The sequence below is a fragment of the Synchiropus splendidus genome, chromosome 4 (genome assembly GCF_027744825.2).
Source record: "Synchiropus splendidus isolate RoL2022-P1 chromosome 4, RoL_Sspl_1.0, whole genome shotgun sequence".
NCBI classification, from domain to species: Eukaryota; Metazoa; Chordata; class Actinopteri; order Syngnathiformes; family Callionymidae; genus Synchiropus; species Synchiropus splendidus.
Window position 1 is genome coordinate 16,839,272 of NC_071337.1, and position 16,285 is coordinate 16,855,556.

At 40.2% G+C, this 16,285-nt stretch overlaps 1 long non-coding RNA gene across 4 annotated transcripts; it reads left to right on the plus strand.

The window, feature by feature from the left end:
• Positions 1-6,352: 6,352 nt before the first annotated feature.
• On the plus strand, positions 6,353-16,282 carry LOC128758259 (uncharacterized). 4 transcript variants are annotated; one of them, XR_008414463.1, is made up of 5 exons: positions 6,353-6,430; positions 6,515-7,800; positions 8,560-9,264; positions 13,811-13,917; positions 16,123-16,282. It is a non-coding gene; the product is annotated as an uncharacterized LOC128758259 (long non-coding RNA). The 4 variants fall into 4 exon arrangements; XR_008414461.1 differs by lacking the exons at positions 13,811-13,917; positions 16,123-16,282 and adding an exon at positions 10,991-11,269 and having other exon boundaries at positions 6,515-7,596; positions 7,662-7,800; XR_008414460.1 differs by lacking the exons at positions 13,811-13,917; positions 16,123-16,282 and adding an exon at positions 10,991-11,269.
• The last annotated feature ends 3 nt before the right edge of the window (positions 16,283-16,285 follow it).

Consider the following 16,285-nt stretch of genomic DNA (forward strand, 5'->3'; position numbering starts at 1 on the left):
CACAAACTGTATAGGAGAGGCGTCGATAGAGCCAAACTCTGAGCAAACATTCCAGTCTCACATATTTGCATCAACTCTGCTGCAGTTTGAACCGTCTCTCAATGCTCTTGAGATAAATTGGACACCGCCTCAGTACAATTCATGTGAAGAATGACTTGTGGCTTTAAAAAACAGCAAGTTTGTCTGGTACGAATCACATGAGTCTTCATTTCCGCACACACAGACTTCAACATCGAATGCTGGAGTCCAGTCTGGAGCTTCTTTACCAGATATAATCAGAAAACCTTCTGCTGGACTTGGTTTCGCAGGTAACTGTTCTGTTCGCTCACTTTAGACTCCCTCAGTCAGAAAGTTCATTGAGGAACATGTGAAGAAAACGTGCAGTCTCACTTATTGATTCTGTCATGCAATACTGTTGTGAGCTGAAGCACCTATCAACACTTTAATATTTCATGTCCTGAACTAGCAGATAGCAGGTAAATACATGTGTTCGCTAAAGCAATATCTGCGGTTAATTAAAAGAAGCACTGTTCGTCTTTGTTGAAAATGAAGACTCTTTGCTGAGGCTTTGACAATAGTTGCCATAGAAACAGCATTTCCCTTGCAAAGTAGTAGGTGCTCTCTGTGTTAAAATATGGAACATGGCAACCTTCCCGCCCACCTGTGGACACCTTCGACTCTGTTCCTGCTTCTTCATTCCACTGCCTTGCACCACGCTTGATACTGTGTAACCCAACACTAGAGCCAGAGCTTTGGAGAAGGAGGTCTGGTCTCCTCTGACTCCCTGTCACCTTCAGTTTATTAAAATGTTGTTGTTTTTTCAATCACTGCTTACAGTTTCTGCATAGTTATAGTGATTTTTATTTTGACATTGTGATATTTGGGGTTTTAGTAACACATATAACATTTCAGTTAGAACAACTCCCACAAGGAAATTCAGTCAAAGAGCAATGAAGGACAGTCATCATCAAATGTTCATTACAGATGTATCTAGTTCTGGGGTGGGCAGTTACTTTGCCTCTGACTGTGACCTTTGTGGGAGGCTGTCAAGCCAAAATGACTAAAGAGAAAGTCCTATATTTCACTCAAATTTTGTGACTGTATCATCATAAAACAATGACAAAGAAGGGCAAAGTTTCATTGTTCTGTGATGTTTCATGCAAATAAATATTTGGTTTGATCATATTTTTATTCATTTTATAGAAATATTCTCAATATAAATTTTAAAAGCATGATCGTACTGGGTTTATTTTTTCACTTTATTTTGAGAGATTATTATTATTATTTCATTGTAACTAGCTACAGGGAAGGAAAATGATGAAATGAGAACCTGAAAAATAACTCATGACAATGAATTATTTAAAAACAAACAAAAAACACAATTTCTAAAGTATTTTTCAGTTGATGTCTGCTTAAATGCATCATAGGGCCACATGTGGCCCCCGAGCCACACGTTGCCCATGTCTGATCTAGATGTTCCAGGAGGGAGTTTACGTGTGAATCTAGCGACTCTATCTGGTTTCATCGACAAAGCTTCATGTTCTCAGAGATATGGACAGGAACCTCATCCCATGAACATGTAACTACTACAGAATCTAGTGTATGTTGGTACCAGGAACGTCAGAAGTTGTTGAGTGTCTGGCTGAAGTTGCTCTCCAGATCCAGGATGTCTTTTGTGGAGAGAAAGCTGAATGATAACAGATGTAACTCTGTGGAACACAAGAACAATTAGCGTTGCGTGACTGCAAATGTCTGGTAAGAAATGGAGCAACATTTCCAGAACAAACATTTGCAGGAAAGTATGAAACAACGGGGCAAATTTTCTGGAACCGTACTGTGGCTCTGATGAGTTCCAGTCGGAAGGAAACAGCTCATGAGTTTTTAATCCAGACGCAGAGGTGTCAGACTCAAATGTGCAGATGTAGCAGCATTAATATTTATTGTTTACCTCATGTAAAACTACACAGAAATAAATATCTGCTTATTCATTTTTCTTGTTTTTCTTGATTAATGTCTACGCTCAATTTCAATATGCCAAAGTGATGTGCGTTATATTCAGTTGCTCATTCATTGTGAGCATTTACGGCATGATCTGTTACATTTTTCATATTTTTTTTTAAAAAGTAAAAGAAATATATTTTTTAACCAACTTCTCCTCAACCGTGTTGTTTCAGTCAGTCAGTCAGACTGTCGTCATGGCTGAGCCTGAACAGTGTCGAGTCCTTCGACGGTGGGATCGCTGCATTCCTCCCTCCCACCGGTAGAGAGCGCTGTTGCTCTGCTGAACAGCCCAGACAAAGCCGTCGCTTGTGAGTTGCTGGTTCCAAGTGCTCATGAGCAGCCAGTCTGTGCCTTTATATTTCAGCTGGGAGACTTCCACTGAACCGTGAAACCTAAAGGCCGAGTTTTCCATTCCACCCCGAACCCACACTGTGACTAACCGGGCTGTTGGAGTCCTGCTGAGACTCGACTGTCATGAGCAGTTCTTTGAGCGCGCTTCCTCTCATCGCTCGTCTGTCACCGGATACATGAGTGATATGCGTCGTTCAAATCACAATCGTTTGACCTTTAAAACTGCCAGACAGGTGAGTAGATGGTCACTATCAGAGGTCCGCTGTCTTACTCATTCGAAATGAAACACAACTCATGCCACTGAACACACACACACACACTCAAACTCTGGTTGCCATGGCGACGCCTCACACATCTATCCAAGTTGGGGTGCAGGCATAAACAATATTTTAAGCTCCGATAGAGGTGTGACGCCAAGGATGACAAATGTGTCCGCCACAGGTCCGGTGAGAGTCACAGTCCATTTCCCAGGTTCGTCCGTGTTGTTTACCAAGACACTTCATTATTTTTCACCCTCAAGGGATGTTTGGATCTGGCAGTTGAGACTCCAGCTCTCTCACACAGCTTTAGAATACTGTTCCCCTGAATGAAAGAAACAAAACATCGGCCAACAGTTTTGACTGGGGAACAGATCACAGACCATTACTCAATATAATACTTGCTTATTTACTGTTAATAATCTGTAATTATGGCGTTGTTTATCGCAAACTTCTGGTGACCATTCCAGGTTATAATGTGGTCAAGATCGTAATCGCTACTTTATAAAGGTTATGAACTGGCTAATATGCTTATTATTATGCTTTATGCTTAATATTCTTTACTGGTGGTAATATATGTGGCCTAATCTGATAAGACGAATAGTGACTTTTTTACTGACCCTTAAATTCCAGTGGAACTTTAGCTTAGCAAGCACATTTTCCTCACCTGTATTGCACTCTCTTTATCAACTTCCGCTTCATTGACACACCAACTATGTTATGATTTTCACTAGTTAGACTAGTTAGACTCCAGCTGTGCATGCACTAAGCCACCAATGAAGCTGTATCGGGACTTCGATTGCAATGTCACCTTAACCCTCCACTGCACGTTTTTCCTCTAAACAAACCACCAAACCACGTTTTCATGCCTCACACTGGGCCTTAAGTGCAGTATAGCTTCAGTTATACTGTCATAATACAACTTGCTCTTCAGCTTCACTATTTCCTGAGACTGCTTAACAACATTGTTACTTGTGACACCACAACTTCAGTCACATGAAATATTGCTCATGTTTCTGTTCACTATCCACTGTCCTTAAAATGACTTCTGGCATAAACTCTGGAAATCTTTGTTGGCAGACCCACTTAAAGCTCTGACTAAAAGCGAAACCTCGTCGCCGCTGAAGCACAACAGCGGCAGATGCTCGCGCCGGCTTTTGTCTCTTTGTCTTGTCTTCATCAAGACTCTTTCTCTGGTGATTCGTCGCCACCTCTTCCAAAAATAGAAGGATGCTGAAGCTACAAGGATGATGTCATTCTACGCAATGCTCCACTCTGGTTGTCCATTGAACATCAATGGAGGAGTAATTGAACTCTGTCTATTCTAATATGAACTAATTTAACCGGGGCGTGTGTCTATGAAGCTGCTGTTTGATGCCAGTTCACAATTGCCAGTGTGATGCTGTGGAACACCTTGAGATTGTTATGATCACTGATTCACAAAGAAGGTCAAACATCATTATTTCCAACTTCAAACACAACTCCCTCGCATTCTGGCATAACAACAAGTTTTTGCAAAAAAGTGTGCATGCATGTGTGTCTGGTGAGGCTCCTTTATGCGACCAATTTTTGACAAACCACTATCCCTGTGAAAACTGCATGATACTAGGTTAAGCCTCAATTTGAGGATGAAGACTTCAAAATAACAGGTTTATTATAATTGGGATTCAGTTTGGTTCAGTGTCCTGGTTAAGGTTAGCCATTTGTTTTGGATGGTTAGTTTAAGAGTGAGAGGCTGGGGAAGGCATTATGGCAATGAGAGGTCCTCACAAGCACAGATATACAAACGTATGTGCGTGCTCTTGTGTGTAAATAAATGCATTTTAGTTGATATTATCATCCCTGTACCTCATGCATAAATATGTGTGCACTAGCTGCATGCTTCTGTCTTTTGTTTTGAGGATGAATTGTCATGCATTTATCATAGATAGACACTTATTTAAGGAAGCATCTAGTAAGCAGCATATAGTAATTTCCATTAGAGAATGGATTATGAAATGTGAATTCACCAACTCTATACACACGTACCTCTCTTAAATTATCAAAACAAAATCTTATACATGTTAATTTAACACTAACGCGTGGGACTAAAGCGAGGCAGTTACTTTTAATTCCCGCTGTTTTACTGAGTTCTTCTCTGTGAAGCAGTTCACGTAAACAATATACAGCACACAGAGTTATTGTTCAACCATGTAGGATGAGAAGGGAAACTCCAGACAATTGAATTCTTGTTCAACAGGAAGTGATGCTACACGTTTGCGCTTCTCCTATTTCTCATGTTTGTGTTTTAGTTATGTCTGTGACTGAAGCAATATCCGCCGACGGGCTGCGGTCTGCTCTGTGGACAACATCTATTTATCAGGCTGGAGCAGCAGGCAAATAGGACGAAGAGCCCTAATCACCTAACCTTCAGCAACATATTCTCAAGGCAGTTGAGTCATTACAGCCGAACTAAAATTGATATAGTGAGGAAGTGCCCACAACCAAGTGGTTTTGGATTTAACTGCCCTTCCTGGCTAACATTATTACTGTCTGTGTGTAGTTTGTGTCCTCCTCATGATTTAACAGAGGCATTCTGTTCTACAAGCTTGTGTGGCTTTATTGTAGAACATTGCGAATCAGCCAAAGAGTGCGATTCTTTGAACTGTGTGTGACTGACGACAGTCTCATGTGACCTTGGCTTTCTAGAAAAAGCAGTGGCTTTGTTTTGTCTGTAATGCCATGCCTACGTAGCCAGAGTGGTGCGTGTGCATCTGAGGCACTTGAGTAAATGAACCTTTCAGAAAACACTGACGCTTCACTGCTTGAGCCACTTTAGAAAATCACCTTTTTAATTTGAGTCAACTGGAGTTTTGAATTTCCATGTCTAAATAAGCCAGTGTCACTTCTTTGTGGACTTAGGCTGTTGCGTTGAGTCTGACTAGTTTCTTTCAAGATGTCTGGAGGGGGTTTGGGAGATTGAATTCATTTGCATGGCTCATCAGGCCGTAAATGACAGAAAAAACACCTACTCTCTTTTGGCTATACAACTTTAAAAAAAACGACTACCAACTGCAGACCATCGTAGCAGCCCCCTATGCATTTCTGTTCTCATTTATTTAAATAAAATCCCACTGAACTGTTTCAAGAAGGTTGCTCTTAAATGCCACCGACATGAAGCAGGACTTCCGGACGTATATATATATATCTGTTAATCTGAAGGTCTTGCACCATGAAGAGAAAACTTCAGGAAGCTGAATGTTTATCTCGAGTTTATTTTGAGCCTAACATACTGAAAGATTATATAAACTGTTATCTTATTCAGAATTGACAAACATGAAGTGCAAATATCTTAAACTGGTTTTACCAACACAAAATATAATTTTTTGGCTTCTTCTCCTCACAAACGGGTTTTGCATTGATGTTTAAGTGTCACCGTCAACTCTGGAACCAAACACGAATAATGGTAGGTAACTTTATTGTCAAATATGCAACAGTACAAGACATATAGCATGGATGGAATATCTGTTCTCTCAGACCCGGACGCATGACATAGAAATCACAGACAGGAACAATCAGAATGAAATGATCATATATCGTCTACAAAGATAATTCTGTTGAATTACAAATAAGTATACATCTAGTTCTAAATGAATTTGAATGAATTTCAGAGTAGTGTTACACAGAGAAAGAACCATAAGAAAGCCTTTGTGACATCACTGGAGGTACACAACCAATAAGAGAAAGCTGCTCAGCTTCAGTATCAGAGGAGGAATGCTGAACTGACAGCTGGATATGTGACTGGTGCCAGTGAGCGCGTCAGCCTGTTCTTCTAACCAACGGTGAGATGAAGAGCGTCATAAGAAATAGGTGAAGCAGCTTTAAAGGAGAGGAGAGGCACCCATCTGAGTTTCACTGCTTTGCAGGATATTCCCCTGAAAGTTTCCCTTAACGGGTCTCGAAACTGACTGCAAATGCCCATGGTTTTCCAGCGCAAAGAAACAGCCAGCGACGACATCGACACTATCCAAAACAGCGGAAAGAAACAATCAACTTTGTTGAGGAGGCGTCAGTACTTCACTCAGCAAAAGACCTTAACATTAACATAGTATATGAAGTGTACAAGTGACCCTTCTTAAGTGAGTTTTACATTACATTTAGATTACCGATAAATGTTGCTGTCTCTGAGCTGTTCAGTCACTTCATCCTCTCACAATAGCCCAAGCAATTTCTTCCACAGAGACGTTGTTCACATAACATGAACCTGCTCTGCGTCCTATTGACAAATCTCTCATTATCCACTGATATTGCCGCTACGTCCACCACTCCATTGCACAGCGCACTGGTGTTCGGTACCTCCAGTGACATCACAGTCACCCAGCCCCGGTTTGTTTCGTCTTATGATCATATTTAGTATTAAGTAAAACCTACGGCTGTCTTCCGTGTGTAAGGTCTGAAAATGAAAATGTGTTCATGTTTTAAGCATATTATTTGTGTCATTCTAACAAACTACGTTAAATGCGATGTCCTTTGTCATGTGTGGTCCCTTATTTTTAACTGCTTTACTAGTTTGAATCCACATTCAGATAGGAACAGCCAGTCTAACTTCATGGAATCCTGAACCTCCCGTGCGCCGATGACTGAAAGATCCCACGACCTTGTAACATCTTCTTTATCAAAGCCGACATCTTTTATTCCGACCGTCAAGGGTGCATGATGAAAGTATTGTCATAATCAAGACATCTAAAGAAAAATTCCATTGTGGCTGCCATTGCCTTTTCAGCCTCATGGCATGTTGAGGAAACAACTTTTCATAAGCTGCGAGAGAATGACGGATGAGCGCAACGTTTGCAATAGTGAGACAGATGCAATCTTGTAAATTGAGCAAAGACTCTCTGATCTCCCTGAGGAGATATCAAACCATAGTCTTACATCGGAACTCACCATGCTCCTGTGTTTTTGTCACAACAAGAAAAGCATCACAGACGGATGAGCCCCACTGTGTACGGTGTGTACAACCGGCTGTTTGGGCTAATAGCTGTGAATCATCCGGGACATTATCTGGATTTGCAGCGCTATCATAGAAGGTGAACGTGGCGGATGCTCCCACGCGAGTCCATCACCGTCAGCATTAGGTCGTTGGTGTCGTTGTGTGGCCTCGTCCAAATGTGATGCGGAGGACAGATCTGGGTCATGTTCACATCTCGCAGAGGTAACTGCTTTTTATGCCTTATTGACTGCGGGAGAAATGAGGCATGGTGGCGGTTCAATGGCGTGTCACTGATGAGACCGCCAAGGAACCAGGGAGCACCTGGTCACAGGCCCCTGCCATCTTCAACGGCAAAACAATTACTCAGCCTGGAGTGCAATATTAATCACCCCCGCCGCTAGTTATACATCACGGCTTTAATTTATTGCGAAATAAATGGATTCTTACATATGTCGAGTTGCACCAAGATCTCATCTGTTCCCAAAATATTGATTGGTTTTTTGTATATGTTTAGAATAGCATAGAATAGAATTTTTGTGTAGAATATGTATAGATTTTTTTTAAATTATTGTATCTGAACATTTCCTCATTGACAATGCTATTTTATTTTATTTATTTATTAATTTATTTTTATTTTGTGATGAAGAAAATCATGTCAAACCTATTGACTTTCACCCCTTTTTTGTAGAATAATTTTGTCCCTTATATTAGATTTTTCAATATCGTTTTTGCAGCGAGTGGCTTTCCTCCTCACATTTAAATGCCATTGTACAGTACAAATATATATAAAAATATATAAATATAAAATAAATATATATAAAAATAATACAGTTGTTTTCCCCCTCATTTCTAAGTATATCTGAACAACAAGATGTATCTCGATACAGTTTCAGATATCTTGATTTTGAGACATAGGGTTTAAAAAAAATAAAAAAAAAACATTTAAACATACGTTGGTTTTTTTTGTTGTTCTTTTTCCAGGAAAAGAAAGGCATGACAGTACAAAGGGAAGTAGAAAGTCAGAAAGTATGCTCTTGACTGGCTTCAGCTGTCAATCAACAGCAAGCAGGAAATGAGGTTTGTGGTTGGCTGGTCTCACCAGTACATGGAAGGGCAAGCTGACGTTTTCAAGTGCCTCACCATGCAGAACAAGAGGGTAGAATCTATAGAGTTGGTTTAGCAGTATGAAGGCAGGCATGGCAGGATCTCCCATGCTTACTTCTATGATTTTTTGATTGAAAGACACTATGGAAGACTATGGAAGATTTAAAGACACTATGGAAGAATTATTTATTTTAAAACATGCTGCACATGCTAAATGTAATGCAAGAGCTTTTATATATGTTAAATTTGTTATCATTTTCCAGTACATTGTCTGTCTTGCTGTGATGTAAATAGTAATAATGAATTGTTAAAATGGTAAGTAAGGTTTCTTTTCAATTTATAAGGGGCTTTATAAGGGGAGTTATTGGCAGAGGTTGACAGGTATGTCCATGTGCCATCAAACAGAAATAAGTAGATCAAGTTTTCCTGTAACACAGTGTAACAAGTGGCTTCTTCAAAAGAGAATCAAAGAATCTCCTCATGAATGTGGTGCAGTGGTGTCCATCCAGCGCTGATCCAGGGCCCAGCTTGTCATCGCTGGGCCACCACGAGGCTCGCTGAGGAGAGACTCTAAGTTTTGAGGTGAGCTTGCATAAGCTTGTACAATTACATGATTGTGCCATGGAAATGGAAAAGTGTGATTACAGCTTAAAAGTGATTAAAACGCCTTTAGATCTAATTCAAGTTGAAAGGAAGTGGAATTTGCACTGATGACCTTGTATCCTGCGTCAAAAGGCAAAGCTTGCTATTACTGCAAGTTAATCTCTGCCAGGGATCGAATGAGTAGCCTCTATTTTGCAACTGAAAAACTCAACCTATTGCACACAGACCAATGTATTTCATGACTAGTCCAGGATGAGAGGCGATAAACCTCATGGCTTTGCATGTAACCTTTACAAAACGGATCTTGACATGCGGCTCGGGAATATAATAACATCCCCATTGGTGACCAGGAATTTTGTCAGGACCAAGATTAGAAGGTCACGGACACAAGCAGCTAAACTAGGTGTCTTGAGGCCAGTGAGTGGTTGAACTCCGACACGGGTTCCCCGCATCGGATAACTTTGGGAAGCATCTTTGACACAGTTTGTAGTTATTTTTTTGTTTTGTTTTTTTCCCGACTAGAAGAAGATTGTGGAGAAGAACAAGAAACTCTCAACTAACGCCCTCTTGGAATCTTATGTGTCGCATTAGCTTGGAATACAGCTGTGCAAACTCTTAACCATGCGACTCCATGACAAGCAGTAACCAAAAAAAGCTGTCAGAGGAAAACAACACTGTTGTAACATATTAATACATGATATTCAGAGATTGAGGAGTCAGGGAAACATTTACAATTGACTGCAATAGAGCGTTTTAGAGAAAGCTAATAGAAGAGAACAATGTTGCATCGTGTTAATAGCCCACTGACCTCTGCAGCACATAAAGGGAATTAAAAGTATGTTCATTGCAAGTTTATTGTAGCAGAAGCTGACCTTCTTATAGTTATTTCAGTTCTCTCATTCTGCTCTTTAATGCCTGAGGATTTTGTTTTTATATTGTGAGAGTTTCAAGGCTTTTTAAGAGTCAGAACAAGGGTCAGACATGTTGTCAAATAGTAGCTGGTTTTTACTTCATATCGTCTTTGTTTTAGAACATTTCTTGTCGGGGTCTAGTCCGGGGGTGAGTAAACTGTTCCACAAATGGCCGCAGTGGCTGCAGGTTTTTGTTCCAACTAGTCTAGTCAGCCTAGCTATCTATGTTGAACATCTTTCATAGTCACACCTACTCTCGTCTCACGCCACTCTTCAGGTCCTCTTTTACATACAAGAATCTTCTTCCTCTTCTTTGGCCTGCTGCTTCTGTTCCTTCATCCAACATTGCTACTGTCTCCCATATCTAACACATATCTAATCCGAATATCCATTGATCCCTCTGTTTCCAACCGAAATCTTTCAACTGAAGGAAGAAAAAGATAATGATAGTGTTACACAAGCCTGAGAATAAATCAAGACACCAAAGTTAGGGTTGGATTATATTGGCACAGCAAACAATGTTTGGGCTTGTTGCGGTTGCTGCAGTTCCCAAGCAACAGGCCACTATGCAATTAGATATTCCCAAAATGTAGTTCACAACTGCGTGTACAACAAAGAAGGATGGAACTAACACAGTTACAGCTGACCTGAGATTTATGAGTCAGAGTTGCAGCCATCGCCATCCACATGCAAAAGTCTGTGTGTGATGTTTTTTGTCATGTTCCTCTTAACAGTGACAAGAATGATTTTAATCCTCTTGAGCTGAATGACCTCTTCTGAACACATTCACTCAGATCAAAGAGAAGGGAAACAGGACAGTTTTGAAGATTGTATAACAGCCAGGCCTTCGCCAAAAACATTGTGGACACCTCAGAAAGCTGAACAAAATCAACCCTCTTCATTGAGCAAGCGGAACAGAAGGGCAATGACTACTGGAACCTCCATGTGGTCCTCTCGAGACTGAGGAGTCTCAGAGCAGTCCTTCCTGGCAACAATCCTCATTTGGACCGGCTCACATCTAACGCTGGCCCGTTGACAATAACTAAGATTAAAGCAATCTTAACTGTCTGTCTTCTGTTTGTCTCTAAAGGTCATCCACTCAGAATATGAATGCATGGAGTTGAGGACCACAGTGATCTCAGGTGGCACCTGGCCAGCCTGATAAATAATAAGGGCACTATATGGACATATTCATGCCACAAAGCTCTGGGGATTGATGTGCAAGGGACTGTTTCCAGAAGTGTTGTCATGCAGCAGGTGTGGACAAGCATTCATTCCTCATGCCAGAAGGCTTGCATTACATTTCCCTTGTAAATTCACAGTTCAGTACGGGAATGAGTGGCTCAAGTGTTGTGAATAAGATTCAGGAGAGTCTTTATGATTCCTCCATGTTCCTTGAGTGACTCTATCTGGCCCCCTAGTCTGCCTGAGTTCTGTGGATTTTAGGCACGTCGGACCAGAAGCTGTGACGTGTGCGGTCAGAAGTGCTCTCAAATTCCCTTTGGCGTTTTGGGGTTCATGGATTGAATTTATTTGTCCACTTTTATACCTTCCTTCCCCATTTACCAGAAATAGATAACGGTTCAGTGGAAAAAAGCTTGGACGTCCCTGGCTTGAGACGACATTGATGATGAATAAAAAGCACAGATGGGTTGTCTTAGCTTAGTTATCTCTGCCAACCACCACAGAATCTCGTTTTGCCCATCGAGTGATATCATTTGCTTTACTTGATTCTTAGAATTCCATTCATTGCTTGCACTAGACTTATTTTTTAACCAAAGATTTCACCCAAGAAGCAATGCCAGCTATTTAACTTTGCATCATAGCTGCAGTTACTTGGGCTCTTTTTCCACAATCTGAATGAATGTATTGTTATTGGAGATTAAGGGCCTGTCCTAATTCTCAGTGTAGCACTTGTTTCTGGCCCTAACTCTTGGTGTTGCGTGTTTACATCTAAGTGTAGTGTGTCCCAATACTCCTAAGACAGAATTGGAATGATCCCTTCAAACCGAAGGGTCTCTGAGCTGACTTGAAACAAAGAGGGAAGATGAAGTGCAGATAGATTGCCAGGATACCAACATGTCAATTGAATAACGTGACTGAACTGGAACGATAGAATAGCAGTTATGTTTTAGTAACAAGCGCTACTCTTCCATTTGTTTACTTCCTCCTTGTATCACACGTTAGTCACCTGAAGGGTCGACCGTGTCCAACAAAATTAACAGTACAACATCAATGAGTATGTTGTTATTTCTTAACAAACAGTCGGCTAGCATCCAGGTTAACGTAAACGTCGACATACCTAACAGATCTATCACCACAAAATATAGACTGTGCCCATTTCGTCTGTTGGTTCACCAAACAAAGCAAGAATATCAGCGCCAATGCAAGAGGTTGCAAAAATGCTGGAGCTGACATTTCCAAAACGTCTGGAACACTCGCAATACAGTAAACAAAACACCACGGCAGCCAATGACACTTGCATTGTCTGCACGTGTGACAAAAGTAAAGCGTACTATCATGGCGTGTTGTCCCAATCCTTAGGGACGTCAATCTCTTCTCACTTTGTCGTTGGAGGCTTCATAGTGGAGGGCACTCAAAACCAAGTGCCAGTGTTATGGGTGAGAAATGGGATTGGCCCTAGATCTTCCCTCTATTCCAGGCATGGAAAAAGATTCTATTCAATTCAGATGTGTGGGATCATGTTCTGTGGGATTTCAGAGATGGGAGTACTGTATGTCACAGCCAAGTTCAGCACCTTCCAGTTATCCAAGATAGTGACGACCCAAAAGTGATTGTTACGCATGCCTTGTCCAGATAGAAGCAACTTCCTGATAAATATGTGGTCCGATGGCCAATAGAAAACATGACAAATGAAGATCCATGGAATGTTCATGCTACTTTCAGCGTGTTTCATTGACACAAATCTTCTACTTCCGTAGCTATCTTGGATTGCATATGCAGGGTGGTTTGCATTCTCAGACAATTTCGAAATCATATATCAGGTGAGAGAACCGGGCTGCGTAGCAAAGCCCTTCTGAATTCCAAGCACAAGAACACAACTTCAGCCAAACTATTTTGACATACACTGCACCGTAAGGATGAGCCATCTATTTGTTTCTCTGTTGCTCCAGGTGGTTTTGTTTGTGGAGCTTTCGCTGTTGCCAGCTCTTGTGTCAAGTGGCGTAGACACACACAGTAACACAAAAATCAGCCCTCACACGGTGAGGCAATCGGATCGGGTGAGCGCATGTACGCTGACCCAATCGACATAATCCACCCCTGATCCCAATGTAATTTCATCTGAAACAAGCTGAATCTGGTATTTTCCTTTGGAAAGACATATTTACATTAAACATTTTTCATTCAAGTGAAGCATTTGAGACCACAGAAGTAGGTCTGAGACGGGATGCTGAATGAGCCCAGTGGTGAAATTGCACCCCATGTTGCGTTGGATCAACTCTCCAGACCTATGTGTTTGGGTTATTTGTCTGGGATATACCTAGGCTTATATCTCAAATACCCTCATTAACGCTTGTCACTTACCTCTCTACGCTATCCTCAATCCATTTTTATGGTTTCATAACTGACCCTTGTCTCCCTGTCTTTTCAAGCACCAGGCGTCTCATCCCTGCTTCACCTTTCCAGATGATAGCCTCCTCTCCACTGATGTTTTCAAAATGAAAGCGTTGCCTCAAGTGTTATTACGACCCAAATGAAGGTTAGAACTTTGAATTTAGTAATGGATAAGATAATAGTAGAGATAAAGTTGAAATCTCTTCCTCTGCTCGTGGTGTATTGGTTTTGGAAGCTGACCAGAACAGATCTAGTTAAACACTGACTCATGATCCATTTGCTTAACCTTCACCCCTTTTACTTCAATTAACTTCAGACAGGATCTTGTAAATGATACTTAACTCACCAGATGCCTCTGCGGTGATTATGATTTGTCCCGTATTGTGGAAGATTGTAGTGTTCTGATCCAAAAAGTGTCACTCATCTGAGCACTCGCTTCAAACACAGGTTCAGACTGAGATTTACCTGGTGTGAAAGGGTGATTTCACAAGTATATTGAGACTTCTCGACAACTATTGCCCAACTCGCTGCATATTCTGCCTTCACTCTACAAAAAAATCTTAACCTCAGTCACTTCTTCCTTCCTGCCTTTGAGCTCAATCGCTTGCGGCCACGTTCCTCCTGCACTAAATGTCACCAACACTTCATGTCATACTTCAACGGGTTTCAAAACCATAAACTTAATGTCATTAACAATCTGCTTCACTGCACTGCGGTGCTCTTGTCGTTGATGACATATAGCAAACAGCCATGCGGCCCTGCTGCAGGACGCCGCCCCGCTGCGTGATTTTGAGGTTATAAGCCTTTGACCGATTTGTTAATTATGCAAATGTGCTGACCGGTCACTCCCACTCATAAATAACGCTTGATTTGTCTCACAAGTGAGAGATTATAACATAATGGCTGGAATGTGTCGCAATAAATTTAGAAAAAAACACTTCACATAAACAATCATAACATAAATTCTAAGTGAGCGACTATAAAAAGTGAAAAACATTAAGTAATGAAATTTGTTCTTTCAAATATTCAAGCAATAAATTTGGGATTCATTTGAGTTCAGTCTCATCACTTACTTTAATGCTGACAATATTTTTAGATTTTAATTGTTTAATCGCCAACAAGCCATGCCATGTTAGTTGTAGTATATAACTATGCAATGTTGACTTTATCGAACAGATGTTTTTTCCCCAATATATTGGCAATAATTTGTGACTATTTTGAGACAATAACTCATAAATGTAGTCCTTTGAAATACAGTGGCTCCCTGCTCTTCAAAGTGAGTAAAGGTCGACAGTGCAAGCAGTTTTAAGTTGTCTGTTTGCCACATATCTGCGTGAAAGTCAGTGAGAGCAAGCCTGGAAGGCATTCCAATACTTTTCTGAATATTGAGAAGTTTCAGGGAAGCTGTGAAAGCAAATCATTGAGATTTCAGACAATGATGGATTCTCCGATCTTGTCTTTTGGTTAGGGACCAGAGAATGATGAGACACATCAATCTTTATTTTGTCTGTCGTCCTGATGAGAATGTCCAAGGGCAATGGCTCTACTGCACCAAGACAGCATTACTCATCCCACTTTAATACCTTCTGTTGGTTCTGGGAAAACATCTGCCAACATGCTATGGGACTTTTGTTAGTTTAGTCAAGTGTAAAAAGTTAACACATTTCCCCTTCAACTATTGTATACTGCTGCAGGGTTTTCAAGAAGATCCAAGATTCCAAATTCAAAATTTCAAAATGAATGTACCACAATATTGACAAGCCACAGGGTGGCTATATATATATATATATATATATATATATATATATATATATATATATATATATATATATATATATATATATATATATATATATATATATATATATATATATATATATATGTGTGTGTGTGTGTGTGTGTGTGTGTGTGTGTGTGTCTTACTAGGATATTGCTATTTACAATGAATTCGATTTCTGCACCGCAATATCAAAAAGCTAGCAGCTGGTAGAATCACATTGATTTACGTGTTACTGCACTTATTAACTCCATATTTACCTTAGAATTACAGTATGTAATTTCTATAAATCGACCTTTAACATCCATTAATTACTCTTAATTTACTCAATTCACATTCCAAATATTTTTCTTGACTAGTAGATAAATAAAATTATAAAAGCCAAATAAGTTGTATTAATTGTTTTGAATGAATATTTAATCATATATTTACGATGAGTTCATGACAACAAGTATATGTGATGTTTGTGGATAAAGAAACACAGTGGCCTTGGCTTTAGTGTGTTTATTATTTTTTCTCCTTTAACAAATGAAGATGTTACATTCATTCATGTTGCTCCTCTTATTTCCTTAGCGCTGTCCGTCATGGCTGCCTGAACAGACTGGAGTGAACCTCGCTGGAGTTATTTCTAATTGTTTCATTAACTCATTGATGGTTATTTAATTATGCTAAATGTGTTTCATAAAACGTAGTTGTAAAAAATAAAATAAAACAAGGAGGAAGTTTGCTAATTAAT